The sequence below is a fragment of the Narcine bancroftii genome, chromosome 4, assembly GCF_036971445.1.
Source record: "Narcine bancroftii isolate sNarBan1 chromosome 4, sNarBan1.hap1, whole genome shotgun sequence".
In the NCBI taxonomy this organism is placed as follows: domain Eukaryota; kingdom Metazoa; phylum Chordata; class Chondrichthyes; order Torpediniformes; family Narcinidae; genus Narcine; species Narcine bancroftii.
In genome coordinates this window covers 32,372,196-32,386,569 of record NC_091472.1, presented here as the reverse complement: position 1 = coordinate 32,386,569, position 14,374 = coordinate 32,372,196, and the positions used below count along the sequence as shown (strand labels likewise).

Sequence of the window (14,374 nt, the reverse complement as noted above, 5' to 3'; positions counted from 1 at the left end):
GATTCTAAACTTCTTGAGCCCTATATTAATAAGGAAGTAAACTCATCCAGTGATGAAATAGCTCACTTTATGATCTTACACTGGCTCGAATTTGATTAGATCTGCAGAACATCAGAGGCGTCGTTTGTAGAAACAGACATTTCAGTGCATAATTTCAGTGTTTTCAGATTTCCTTACAGCACAAAGGGAAGCCATTCAGCCTGGGCTAGTTTTCAAAACAGTCCCATCAATCTCAAGTCCCCCATTTGTTTCCCTATTCACTCAGAATTACATGATGGTACCCTATTAACCAACACTTCTTGGGATATGGGGGTGGGGTGGGAGGGACCCCGCAGCCTCACAGGGAGTATGTGCAAATACCATTCGGACAGTGGCAGAAGTCAGGAATTGAATCTGAGTTGCTGGATTAACACCACTAGCTGTGTGATCATGTCAACCAACCCTACCCCTCCCTCCACCTCAGGAAAATGTTTACACACTCCCCCTTGCAATGCATAGTCACATAATATAGTGTTATAATATAGATAATATAGTGTTAGAAAATACTATGAATTTAAATAATGATGCACCCCAATTAGAGGAATCTTGATTTTTAGAGTCAGGGAGAAAAACACACACTTTCAACCCTGATTTTGAGCTAAAATTGCTTCACTTCCACTCATCTTGTCGGCACAAGTATCTGATCATTTAAATTAATAACCGATGCAAGAATTCAAAAAGTATAAGAGAATACTACTTAGGCACAGAATAGATGCTTCCACTTCCTTCAGCACATATTCACGCATGGCCTTCACTGCAAGGGAGACGAATTATAAATGTGATTTCTCACTCCTATTAGGAATGTCTAGCAATCAGCTCTAAGTGAATGTGTTAAAAACTATTAGACCAATTAAAAAGGCCAAGATGCTTATAGCCTTTGAATTAGGAAAAGTTCCGAATTTAAAGGACAATCAAGATATTTATAAAGAAAGTATGAAAGGAAACCACTCCAGAGAGAGAGATAAATGGCAGATTGCAAAAGCTTCAATTGACATGTAAACACAAAATGATGAGCAAAAGATATTAAGCACCCTTCAGAAACTGAGCCGAGAGATAATATTGACAAATAATGAAGTGGTAGAGAAATTAATAGAGTATTTAATATCAACAATGAGAAGCTGGAGGGATTCAAGATAATATCCATTGTTATGGACCCTGGTCAATTTTATTTTTCGACCAGGGAGAAAACTGAACCCTTGGCGGGAGAGAGAGGATCATGCGCTGCTGTGAAGCACTGAAATAGTGCTGGGAAAACTGACAGCTGCGGGGAAGCGCTGAAGTGAACTTCATGAGACAGGAGTCATTTGATGACCGAAGACTGGGTGTTTAGAGGGGAAGACGTGTGACAGAAGGTCACTTGTTAACCCTAAAGTGGGCTTCGGAGGCGTGAACCTCGTGTAGTGACCAGGAGGTCACTGGGTGAAAATTCCCATGTGAAGAAATTAAAGGTAGTTGTTGCCACCTTCACAACTCAGGAAAATCGTAAGTCTACAGTGACCATCTCTCTCCACATCCAACTAAAAGACCAGTGGGCCACTAAACTAAGAATCCCCAGCCTGGAGACCAGGCTCTGTGAGCTGTTCCTTTTTGACTGACAGACTTGATGGGACTGACGAGGTTTTTGTTTTGGGGCATTTTGAGCTTGGACTGTAATGATCTGGGTTTTTTTTTCCCCACATACATCTTATAAATGTTGTTAATATAGAGTTGCCATAAAGGCTTATATTTGGATGTTAAGTTTATTGAGGTAATTCTATTATTGTTAATTGGTTAATAAATTTTGTGTTAAACTTAACCCATCTGTTTATTCATCTCTTATTCGCTGGGCTGTTGAGATGTGACATCATTTGGGGGTTTGTCCAGGATAGTTAACCAAATTTGGGAAGCTTATTTCTGTACGTGCTATAGGAAGAGCACATAATTTAGAGCTTAGTAATCGATTCAGTTTCAATTAATTGGTTGAATTCCTCTAACGAGCTAATTAAGAGGCTTGTGTGTGTGGAAAATTCAGCAGCAATGGGTGTGAATAAATTGATGAAGTCACCCTCTCCGGAAGAGGTCAGAGGGCGAGAAAGCACAAACTGGTGGCTATTGCCCAAAAATTAGAAATTGCTTCAGAAAAATCACAAATGAAAAAGGTGGAGATTGAAAGAAAGATTGCATAGTATTACATAGCAGAAGGACAATTTGAAGAGACGTGTAAAAGCATTTGCCCAAGACTCAAACATCTGGGCAAATACAATTGGAACTGAAGAGATTGGAGATGGAAATGGAACTTAAGAAATAAGAAATATAAGCAGGAGTAACTGAGAGACAAAAAAGATTAGAAATGGAAGCAGAGGCTATATAAGTTGGAAAAGCTTAGAATGGAGAAGGAAAGGAGAGAAGTAACGCTACAAGACCCACCTCCAGGTCTTGGTGGAGGGTTTATAGTTAGCAGAGGAATTAGGCGAGTTCCACCATTGGATGAAGCCGGAATAGACAAGTATTTCCATCATTTTGGAAATGTAGCTGTGAATTCTAACTGGCCAAAAAGTCAGTGGTCTCATATGCAGCGAGGGTGATTAGGGGAAAACCTCAACAGGCTTATTCTGCTCTTATAATTGCACAAACTGTGAATTATGACAATGTGAAAGAGACCAGTTTTAAGGCCTATGAACTAGCTTTGGAAGCCTACTGACAAAAGCTCAGCAACTTAAGGAAATCCCCAACCCAACTGTACACCAATTTTGCAAACGAGAAGATTGTATGCTTTGACCGGTGGTGTACCTCCTGGAACATAAATGATGAATATGATTGGTTGAGGGAATTAATAATAATGTAAGAAATTATGAGATGTGTCACTGATGACATCAAAGCCTATTTGAGTGAAAGAGACAACATCTTGACAGCAATCTGCTAAGAGAGCAGATGAGTATGACAGCCCATAATTTTAGGTGGGCCTCAAATAAAACTTTCCACAAAGGTCAGAGGAATAGTTTGAGTATGGTAGCGAGTAAACTTTAGAGTAATATTACAACCAAAGATGAAGGGCAGGTGATAAGAAAAAAGCCTTCAGGTCATCTTTGTTATTCCTGCAAAATCACTGGTCATGTGATCACCAGTTGCCTCGTATTGAAGAGAAAGAAGGAAAGGGAGGTAGCCCCAAATGCTTGCATTCAGAATTAAATGATATCTAACAATTGTTACTGAGTTCAGAGGACCCCAAAAATCATCAGCAATAGACATGCACCACAACACAGGGTTACTTAAACAAAAGTAATTTTTAATTACAATTGAACAAGAAAACAGAATTAAACTTTAACTTATTACTTAGCCTACCTAACTTACTTAATCCCCCCTCTAATACTATGTGCTGGGGTGTGTAATGTATGTTACAGATTAGAAAAGTTCTTTGGATTCCTTTTCCAGGACATCCGCAACTGATTCCTTCTCAATCAGTCTTGCTGACGAACTTGCCCCTTTCAGGGTTCTCCAGATGATCCTCTTTCTTTCAGGTCACCTTTCAGACCGCCAATCTCCTCCTATGACCAGACAGCCTTCCAAAGTTTGCCAGCTTTGTCCTTCTGGAACTGATTTCTGTCTCCTCTCTCTCTGTTTCACACCCTCCCTCTCTGAGAGCAAAACTCTTCTCCTCTGTCTGCAAAGATCACATGCTCTCCCAGGCAAGCTGCTGTCCATACTTTGTTGCCTCCTGCAAAAAGCATTTCTGCAAAAGTCCTGCAAATATTCTGTGTTTTCAAATGTGTGTGTGCAAGCTGCTCTAACAATTCCTCCCAAACCACCTCTAAATACTCTGTCACACAATCGGGAAGGATCTAAACTTATTGATGGGATTAAGGAAATATTTAAACCTTCTGTGACAGAAGGTTCAGTGTCAGTTAGAGAAGGGTCGAAGCCAGTGCCAGTAAAAATCTTGAGAGATACAGTGGCGGTTCAGTCACTCGTGCTGAATTGCATCGTAGATTTTGGTGAGGAAACTGACCCAGGTGAGATCAACTTAATTTGAGGTCTCTGGAGTGATATTGAACCAATTCCTTTACACTGAATAGTGCTAAGGTCATACTTAGTCAATGGACTGGTTATTATAGGAGATAGGGCAGACACAGTTACTGGGTAATGACTTCACGGAAGGCAAGTTCCCACAGTACAATTGAGGTGTCTGAGAAGGACTTGGATATTTACCCCACCTGTGCAATAACAAGGGCGATGTCTAAGAAGGTGGTGAGCCTAGATAAGGCGGTGGAAAATAATCTGGACTGAAACGCAATAGGTAGTGGTTTAGAACAGGTTTCGAGTAAAACTGACCTGGTTCAAACTGAGAAATCACTGTTATTCAATTCCAGTACTGATAGTAGATTGAAGGGTCCAGAAAAAAATTGATCATCCAACAAAAGGAGGATCCAGAACTCATGGAAGTAAGGGATAAGGCCCTCTACGAGGAAGAACTAAAGAAGGTGGCTGTAGGATATCATATTAGAGATGGAGTACCAATAAGAAAGTGGAGATACCTGATATCCCTGCAAGTGATGACTGGGCAGTGATGCAGCAAGTTGTGGTACTTAGAGCCTACAGAAATGAAATTATGACTTTGGCTCATAATACCCATTTTGGAGGTCACCTTGCGATGAATAAAACTATAAATAAGATCGCCACACAATTTTATTGGCCGACTGTAAGGAAGGATGTTGCACATTTTTGTAAGGTCTGTCACATCTGTCAGATGGTTGGTAAACCCAACCAGGGTCTCCCAGTGGCATTCTTACAGCTGATCCCCTCTTTTACTGAATCATTTTCCTGTGTGGGCCCATTATCAAGAAAAAAGGCTGGAAATCAGTATTTATTGTCAATTATGTGTATCACTACGAAGTTTCCAGAGACCATTCCTCTGAGGAATATTAAAGCAAAGATGATAGTGAAGGCTTTACTAAGGTTTTTCACCTTAGTTGGCCTTCCAAGGGCAATACAATCAGATCAGGGGAACAATTTCATGTCAGGCCTATTCCAACAAGTGATTTGGAGGTAAGAACAGGAAAGAGGATTATTTTTTTAAATGGTATCTGTTTAGGAAAAGGGGAGATGCAGAGAGACTTGGGTGTTGTTGTGCATCATTCATTGAAAATGGGCGTGCAGGTACAGCAAATGGTATGTTGGCATTCATAGCAAGAGGACTTGAGTACAGGAGTAGGGAGATCCTGCTGCACCTGTACAGGGCCTTGGTGAGACCACACCTGGAGTACTGCATGCAGTTTTGGTCTCCTTATCTGAGGAAGGACATCCTCGCCATGGAGGGGTTGCAGAGAAGATTCACTAGACTGATACCAGGGATGGAAGGACTAGGCTTGTATTCTCTGGAATTTAGAAGATTGAGTGGGGGGGGATCTTATAGAAACATATAAAATTCTTAAGGGTTAGACAGACTAGAAGCTGGTAGGTTGTTTCCAATGCTGGGAAAAACCAGAACCAGGGGTCACAGTTTAAGGATAAGGTGAAGTTTTTTTTTTAGGACTCAGATGAGGAAAAATTTCTTCTCTCAGAGTGGTGGTGAATCTGTGGAATTCTTTGCAACAGGAAATAGTTGAGGCCGGTTCCTTGTCAATATTTAAGAGTAGGTTAGATTTGGCCCTTGTGGCTAAGGGGATCAATGGGTAATGGGGAGAAGGCAGAAACCAGGTACTGATCAGCCATGATCATATTGAATGGTGGTGTAGGCTTGAAGGGCCAAATGGCTGACTCCTGCACCTATTTTCTATGTTTTGTGAGTTGAGGGTTAAGCCGGAAGTGTTTTTTGCCTACCACTTGGAAGTCAGGGAGCATTGGGAAGGTTTTATTCAACTCTAACATTTTCTGAATAATAAGTTCTCATCATATTTTTCAAAGGTTGGGATGAAGGAGTTCACTTACTTTTATTTCAGTTGAAGAATCATCTGGTTTTAGTCCATTTGATCTAGTTTTCAAACATGAGGTCCTCTAATGTTGCTGACAGAACAATGACTTAATCAAGATATACGTTTGAACTTATTGGATTATGTCTCTAAAAAACGTTTGCAGAACGTCTGTGAAATGGCAAAAGAAAATCTGAAAGTCATTCAGCAGAGAATGGAAGTCTGGTACGATCGTAAGGGAAAAGTGAAGAGTTTCAAATCTGGTGACAGGTTGGCAGTACTGTTCCCTACCTAATCAAATCCCCTTATGGATAGGTTTTCTGGACCATATGAGGTTCAGTCTAAAATGAGTGAGGTTACATATATAATTAAAACATCTGATCGCAGACAGGAGAACTAAGTCTGCATATAAATATGATCAAGCCATATTTTGAGATGAAACCTTCACCAGGAGTGATGGTGATTAACCAGAAAGGAACAGATAGACCTAGTTTCAAAGAAGGTCATGGGACACAGAAAATGATTTCCAGGATTGGAGAATTCTATAGTTTTGCAGGACCTAGAAACAAAATGAGCTCATCTCAACATTTTAGAAAGGGAAGACATGAAACAATTATTAATAAAATTCAAGAACTTGTTTCTGGTTGTACATCACTGAACTTCCATAGTATGGCATGATGTGGATGTAGGTGATGCTAGGCCTATTAAGCAGCATCCTTATCAGATGTACCTAGAAAAATGTATGTCAATGAATCAGGAACATAGGAAGTAGGAACAGGAGTAGACCAAAAATGGACCATCGAGCCTGCTCCGCCATTCAATACGATCATGGCTGATCTAATTTATGACCTAACTCCACCTACCTGCCTTCTCCCCATATCCCCTAATTCCTCTATCATGTAAAAATTTATTTAACCGAATTTTAAATATGTTTAATGAGGCAGCCTCAACCACTTCCCTGGTTAGAGAATTCCAAACATTCACTACTCTCTAAAAAAATTTTTTTTTCTCATCTCTGTCCTAAATCTACTCCCCCGAATCTTGAGACTGTGTCCTCTCATTTTAGTTTCCCCGGCCAGTTCAAAAAAACCTTCCTACATCTATCCTATCCATACCCTTCATAATCCTATATGTTTCTATAAGATCTCCTCTCATTCTTCTGAACTCGAGTGAATACAATCCTAGATGATTTAATCTTTCATCATAAGTCAACCCCTTCATCCCAGGGATCAATCTAGTAAACCTCCTCTGGACCATCTCCAAAGCCAGTCTATCCTTCTTCAAATATGGAGACCAGAACTGGACACAGTACTCCAGGTGCGGTCTCACCAGTATCTTATACAGTTGCAACCTTACCTCCCTACTCCTGAATTCAATTCCTCTAGCGATGAAGGCCAACTATCCATTTGCCTTCTTAATAACCTGCTGCACCTGCAACCTAACTTTTTGCGATTCATGCACAAGCACTCCCAAGTCCCTCTGCACAACAGCATGCTGTAGTTTCTCACCCTTTAAATAATATTCAGCTCTTTTATTTTTCTTGCCAAAGTGGATAACCTCACACTTACTAACATTGTACTCCATCTGCCAGACCTTTGCCCACTCATCCAGCTTAACTATATCCCTCTGCAGACTCTCCACATCCTCATTACAATTTGCTCTTCCACTCAATTTGGTGTCATCCGCAAACTTGGGTACGCCACATTTTGTCCCCTCCTCCAAGTCATCAATGTAAATGATGAACAGTTGTGGGCCTAACACTGACCCCTGCGGCACCCCACTTACCACTCTCTGCCAACCTGAAAAACTCCCATTTATCCCGACTCTCTGCCTCCTGTCAGACCACCAATTTTCAATCCAGGCCAATAGACATCCTCGGATTCCAATTTCCTGTAACTTACTGAGAAGTCTATTGTGCAGCACCTTATCAAACTCTTTCTGGAAATCCAAATATACAACACCAACCTGTTCCCCTCTATACACCGCACCCATTATATCCTCAAAGAATCCTAACATGTTTGTCAAACAAGATCTTCCCTTTCTAAAACCATGCTGCGTCTGCCTGATTGAACCCTTAAGTTCATTATATGTTGATTATATGTTAAAGAATAAAATCATCCATAAGTCAACTTCAGATTGGTGTTTTCCATGTGTGTTGGTTCCTAAGGCAGATGGCATGGTTAGATTTTATACAGAACTGATCCCCATCAAATTCCAAGAATAGATAACTATTGACAAAGTGGAAGGAGCTAAATTTGATACTAAGATAGATTTGTTAAAGGGGTATTGGTGTGTGCCGTTAACAGAAAGAGGAAGAGAAGTTTTAGCATTTGTAATCCCCCATCTGGGCTGTATAAGTATAAGGTGATTCCCTTCTGGATGAATAAAGCTCCAGGGATTTCAGAGAATGGTGAATTCAGTGATTCTGGTATTGAGGTACACGAGTGCTTACCTAGATGATTTGGTTGTAGGATCCCGCACCTAGAAAGAACATATCCCAGAATTGAAAGAATTATTTACTCGTCTGTCTGAAGCAAATCAAATTGTTAATTTGAGTAAAGTGAGTTTGAGCATGCGACTGTCATGTACCTAGGTTATATTGTAGGACAGGGACAATTAGTATTGGTGAAGGCAAAAGTTGCAACTATTTCTAAGTTCCTTGCTCCAACCAACAGGAAGAGCCTATTAAGATTTTTAGGAATGGTTGGCTATTAATGAACATTTCGTAAAATTTGGTAGTTATCTCACTCCCTCTCATGAAATTACTTGGAAAAGGTGAAAAATTCATTTGTTCGGAGGATTGCCAAGAGGCATTTGTAAAATTAAAAGCCATTTTATGCCACCAATCTGCAGTTAAGTCCCCAGACTTAGGGAACCTTTTTCTCTAGCTGTGGACACCATGCTACTGCAGAAGAAGGAAGGTGACGAGGTTGATCGTCCTGTGCCATACCTCTCAAAGAAGTTTAATGAACACCAGTTGAAAAAGAACGGTTAGCCCTTGTGTTGGCTTTATAGCAATACGAAGTCTATATTTGTACTGCACATCAACCAATTATTGCATGTATGGATCACAATCCATTAGTTTTTCTATGTAAAATGAAGAATAAGAATATATGATTATTGAATTGGAGTTTGATTTTGCAAGAATATGACCTAATGATAACACATATTAGGGGAAAGATAATGTGATTACTGATTGTATTTCTCATTGTTAAATTTTGTAAATGAGAAATTATATGTTTTATAATGGAAATTGTATTTGTCTTGTATAATAGTTTTGCACTTTAGCTAACAATTTTATTTGTGGACTATGGACAGGATTGAACCTACGGTGGGAGAGAGAGGATTGTGCACTCCTGTGAAGTACTGAAGTAAGTCTGGGAAAACTGACAGCTGCATGGGAAGCACTGAAGTAGCGCTGGGAGAAATGACAGCAGTCAGAAGCATGAGCGCCACACACTGGATGCTGGTGGGTTCACGGAGAATGCACCCGCTGTTGTCAGCCTCTCCCCACCAATTGGGAAAGCTGAAAGCATGCACTGGGGAAGTTGAAGAGCCCAGCCTGCTGAGTTTTGAGCGGGTTAATAGGTTAGTCGGTTGGTTAGAGGGCAGTCAGTCAGATGGTCAGTCTGTGTGTGCACGCTCACGCGGCAGCTTCAGTAAACAAGGGGCTGAGTTGCTTTGTTCATGGGTGTTAACACTGCCGCCAATAACTGTCTGTTAGTGAGCTCACCTAGTAGTTGCAGTGGGAGATAGAAGACTGAGCTACTTTGCGGGCGCCAGCACTGTTATCCTGACAGGAGTTTGTGCCACTCTGCTACCCAGAGTGTATGCGTGTCCGACCTGGGCTTTCCCAGTCCCCTTCCAAGAGAACTTTATGTGACAGGAATCACTTGATGACCCAAGACAGGGTGTTTAGAGGGGAAGACTTGTGTGACAGAAGGTCACTTGTTAACCCTAAAGTGGGCTTTGAGGTGCGGACCTCCTATTAGTGAATAGGAGGTCACTGACTGAAAATTCCTGTGTGAAGAAAGCAAAGGTAGTCATTGCCATCTTCACAACTCAGAAGAGTCATAAGTCTACAGTGATCCTAAGTCTACAGTGACCATGGCAATCTCTCTCCACATCCAACTAAAAGATCAGTGGGCCACTAAACTAAGAATCCCCAGCCTGGAGACCAGGCTCTGTGAGCTGTTCCTTTTTGACTGACGGACTTGATTGGACTGACGAGGCTTTTGTTTTGGGAGTTTTCTTTTGGGGCATTTTGAGCCGGGTCTGTAATGGTCTGGGTTTTTTTCCCCCACATACACCTTATAAATAACTGTTGTGAATGTAGAGTTGCCACAAAGGCTTATGTTCAGGTGTTACGTTTATTGAAGTAATTTTATTATTGTTAATTTGTTAATAAGTTTATGTGGTGAGGCGTAACACCATGGAGAGAAGTGGACAGTCAATGTCTCAGGCCTGATCTTTCTCGTGTCTTCTTGAGGAAAAGAAAGAATTTCGGGTTAGTCCAGGAAAGTGGTGCTGAGGTTAAAGAACACAATGATGTTACCAAATAGTAGTGTCAGTGACCAATTATTTTCATCTTTTTCATTTCATTATTGCATTCTTGTTCTATGTTGGCATAATGCAAAGTAAGCAGTATTCCACCCATTTTATCTTAACAAAAAATGACTGTCTGTTTTCTACATTGTTGCATCAGTTCCTCTCTCCCCAAAAATATGTCATGGATATTGTTCAGTTATTTTACATTTTGATCATTTCAGTAACGCTTATTAAATCCTGACTCAAAGCCAAAGTAGATCAATATTTTTACAATTTTCAAATATGGTTTAAGGAAAGACTCAAAATAATAACATTCAACTGGAGATAGAGTCATAGACAGTACAGAAACAGGTCATTTGACCCAACTTATCCATAGCAACTAAACTGGTCTAATTTGTCTGCATTCAGCATCTAATTGTTCATAAATTTTAAAAATGTCTGGGAATTCAGAAGAAAATATCAAATGGTGATATGTATTTTACATTTTAATTTAAATTTTAAAATTCGCTCTGAGAAAGAAATCATTTTGAATACTTAACGAGATTTTACTGACTTGACAGTTCAGTGATAGCTGGCTGCTACTTGACAGTTCAGTGATAGCTGGCTGCTACAAGTAAAATACATATTGATTCATCTCCATATATTTAATACAGTTTAATGTGGAGATTTAATATTGTTCAACTGACATTGAAATTCACCCAGCAAGATTTGGATGTTATTTGTATATTATTTGGTGTAAAAATAGGCTGGAGAGTCATTTGTAATAATATTAGAATTCCGATGTGAAATAACAAATAGGTTGAATAGAATTATTAAACATTATATATGGGGTTTTAAGCATTGCCGTGCTGTTTTGGTAAGATGCCTATTGGCCAGAAAAAAAACTTTCGACCTATCTTGTGATAGGCTAACATTTTAGATGCATTCCACTAATATGTTGAGTTATTCTTTCAAAAGCAGACTGGCCAGCAAGTGGTGTTAACGCTATTTAATGTTTGGTAAGAAATTCTTTGTATATGCCATTGGCAAGTCTTCATTTACCTGAACACCCCAAAGGATGCCATGGGCAAATAAGAATTAGATGAATTTATTAAATAAGAAGGCATTCATGTCGTGTTTTAATAAATGGGATAACTGTTGTTGGAAGTTCGGATTCACAAATGTGTATCTGCTAAAAGTAACATACATTTGCCCCCAATAATTTATCAGAAGTAAGAATACTAAGATGAAATTATAATGCCTAAGATATCTTATTTAAAATCGCAGATAAATAAATTCATACAAATGTATTAATCAATCTTATGGTAATAATGCAATTTTGTACATTTTATTGATCTTGATTTTAACATCCAGCTTTTTAAAATACATAACTTCAAAACCTATTCATTGCAACTGATAACTATGCTCCATATAAAACAATCAAAGGGCCATGCACCTAATAGTAACTTTACAATGCCAACTGATCACCAGCAAGGAGTTGCAGCTGGTAAATCCTATGTAAAGAAATTGCATATTGACACCACCATGTTCGACATAATCAAGTATAATGGCTTGATGACCATGCAGTCAGGAATTTGTGGGTTTCACTACAACAAACAGTGTAGAAACAGATATAATTAACATTTATGTTATTTAAGGATTCCAGTACCTTCTGTGGAAATGGTAGCTCCCTGATGCTTGTAGATCCCCTGTGTGGAGCATTGATCTTGTAAACTTGTTACTCTCCATCAGTAAGTTGGAAATTTTGCGTCTGGCATGCCAAAAGCTGGCTTCTTTGTTATTAACTGATCGGATCTCTCTGACGCAGATGAAAGTTCACAGCGTAACTTATAGCCAATTTTTGGAATAGATGAGTGTGGAAGTCTAACCTGAAGTGTCTCACAGGACTTAATACACAGTTATTTCCTTCCCTTAGGAAGGGAAACATTTATTCACATTTATAGATCATCAAAATATCTCAAAGTGCTGAACGCAGTCAATACTTTTGGGGTGCAATTATACATAGACAAACATTTCAGAACAGATGTTTAAATAAGCAATTTAGGCATTCCCATTCAGCATAACTAAATTTAAAATTTAAATTAAACAAAAGAAAGTAAGAGTATAAAAGTAAAATGAAATTTACCTATTTTAATCAACATTGGGATAAGCACATCATAGGGTTGACACACAGATACATATATGAGAAAGAAACCACAATTGGAGGTTTCTTTTTGCTGTTTCTTTATCTTTCACTAAATTCATTAATTCCAAAATTAGCAGCGTTGAAAGGAACCCATGGAAGGAAAGGACCTCTCACCACCCTCACCCCAGCGATGGAAAGTAACAAGCTTGTATGTTGCTGCCTGGTGATTTATCTCCTGCACCTTATGCAAGCTGGGAATCTCACATGAATGTGGAAGGGATCAACGGTGTGCAGTTTGGAATGTGTTCTGGTTATTGGTCCACTGGAGGATTTGGGGAGGAAAAGTCTGCTATATTGTTGATTATACTTGCTTAGTATAAAACTTCATTTTATAAAACAAACAATCAGGAGCAGGAGTAAGTCATTTTGGCTCTTCCCAGTTCGACAACTGAAAAAAAATCGTAGTTGATTTTTTGACTGCAGATTTTCTACTTTTGGGGTGGTGAAATATCTTCTTATTTCTGTCCTAAATGGCCAATTCTTCATTTTGAGGCTAGACCACTAGTTCTAGACACCCAGTTCAGGAAAACATCACCCCCTGCACCCATGTATCAATTCTGTCAAGCTATATAATCATTTTGAATGTTTTAATAAGATAATCTATCATTCTTCTAAATTGAGGAGAGTTAAGACCCAATTTTCTTCCTGTTTTCTCACAGTACAAACACTCCCACTATTGTACATGGGAGCTCAGAACTTTCCATCATATTCCAGGTGTTCAAAATATTTCATTCCAGGCTCTGTATAATTTCAAGCTTGCTTGAATAAAAGGGCATATTGGTATTTCATTCAATTGTTGTTATTCGATCATATTTGAAAAGAAAGACACTGTTTCAGAGTATTATTTTAAAACACAGGAACATTCAGCCTTAACAAAGGGGATATGTCTCCAAAGGAAAGCTTAATGATTTTTCAAACCTGAGCAAACCTTGAAAGAAATCTCTCATAAACTCTACATTCTCAAACAAGACAAGCAAAATCCCTTGGATAATTTCCATATGGCGATGAAGGATGTCCATCTTCCATAAAGAAGCATGGAGTTCTTCAAAAAAGGGGATATGTCTCCAAAGGAAAGCTGAATGATTTTATTTAATTAATTAGCATCCAAAATGTGTTTCTTAAAAATGCAGCACGTGTTAAAGAGTTAAAAAGAATTAAAACCTTCACAGTCAAGGGCTTGTACATAAATATGGATATAGGATATATACAAGAAATGAGCAGTCGTATTTATGAAAAGTAATATTAAAAATTATTATCTCATCGAATCCAAGGCTCTGTACTTGCTGAAACAACAGAAACAACTTCAATAAAATGATATTTTGTGTGGTTCGTGATTGGCTAATGAGCAGCAATTTAAATCAGAAGTTATATTCTATGTTAAATGAAGTGCAAATCAAATTTAGTTATTAAACAAAAAGAAGTAAAGATAAACTGCTTATGCTCGTGTGGAGAGAGAAAAAAAGGTTGACAATTCAGGTTAATGATCTTTTATTGATGTGATGTCATTAACTTGAAAAATTAACGTTTGTTTTCTTCCACAGATACTGCCTGAGAATTTCTATCATTTTCTGTTATCATTTTAATTTATAATGTTAAAATTGTTGATTTTAGCTAAATATCACAATTTGTTTGAAGAATTTGAAGATAATTTTTAAATTCTGTATTTCCTAATTTAATATTAATAGCCAAGTGGCTTTTGTTTGTTTGCTCATGTTGG

At 38.7% G+C, this 14,374-nt stretch overlaps 1 protein-coding gene across 1 annotated transcript in view; it reads left to right on the top strand.

The window, feature by feature from the left end:
- LOC138760434 (CAP-Gly domain-containing linker protein 4) overlaps window positions 1-14,374 on the top strand; it is a 396,307-nt gene that overhangs the window by 375,112 nt on the left and 6,821 nt on the right. Inside the window, exon 17 of the transcript XR_011355597.1 lies at window positions 9,243-9,393. The gene's annotated coding sequence lies outside the window, so the exon portion shown is untranslated. The remainder of the gene's footprint in view (window positions 1-9,242; window positions 9,394-14,374) is intronic.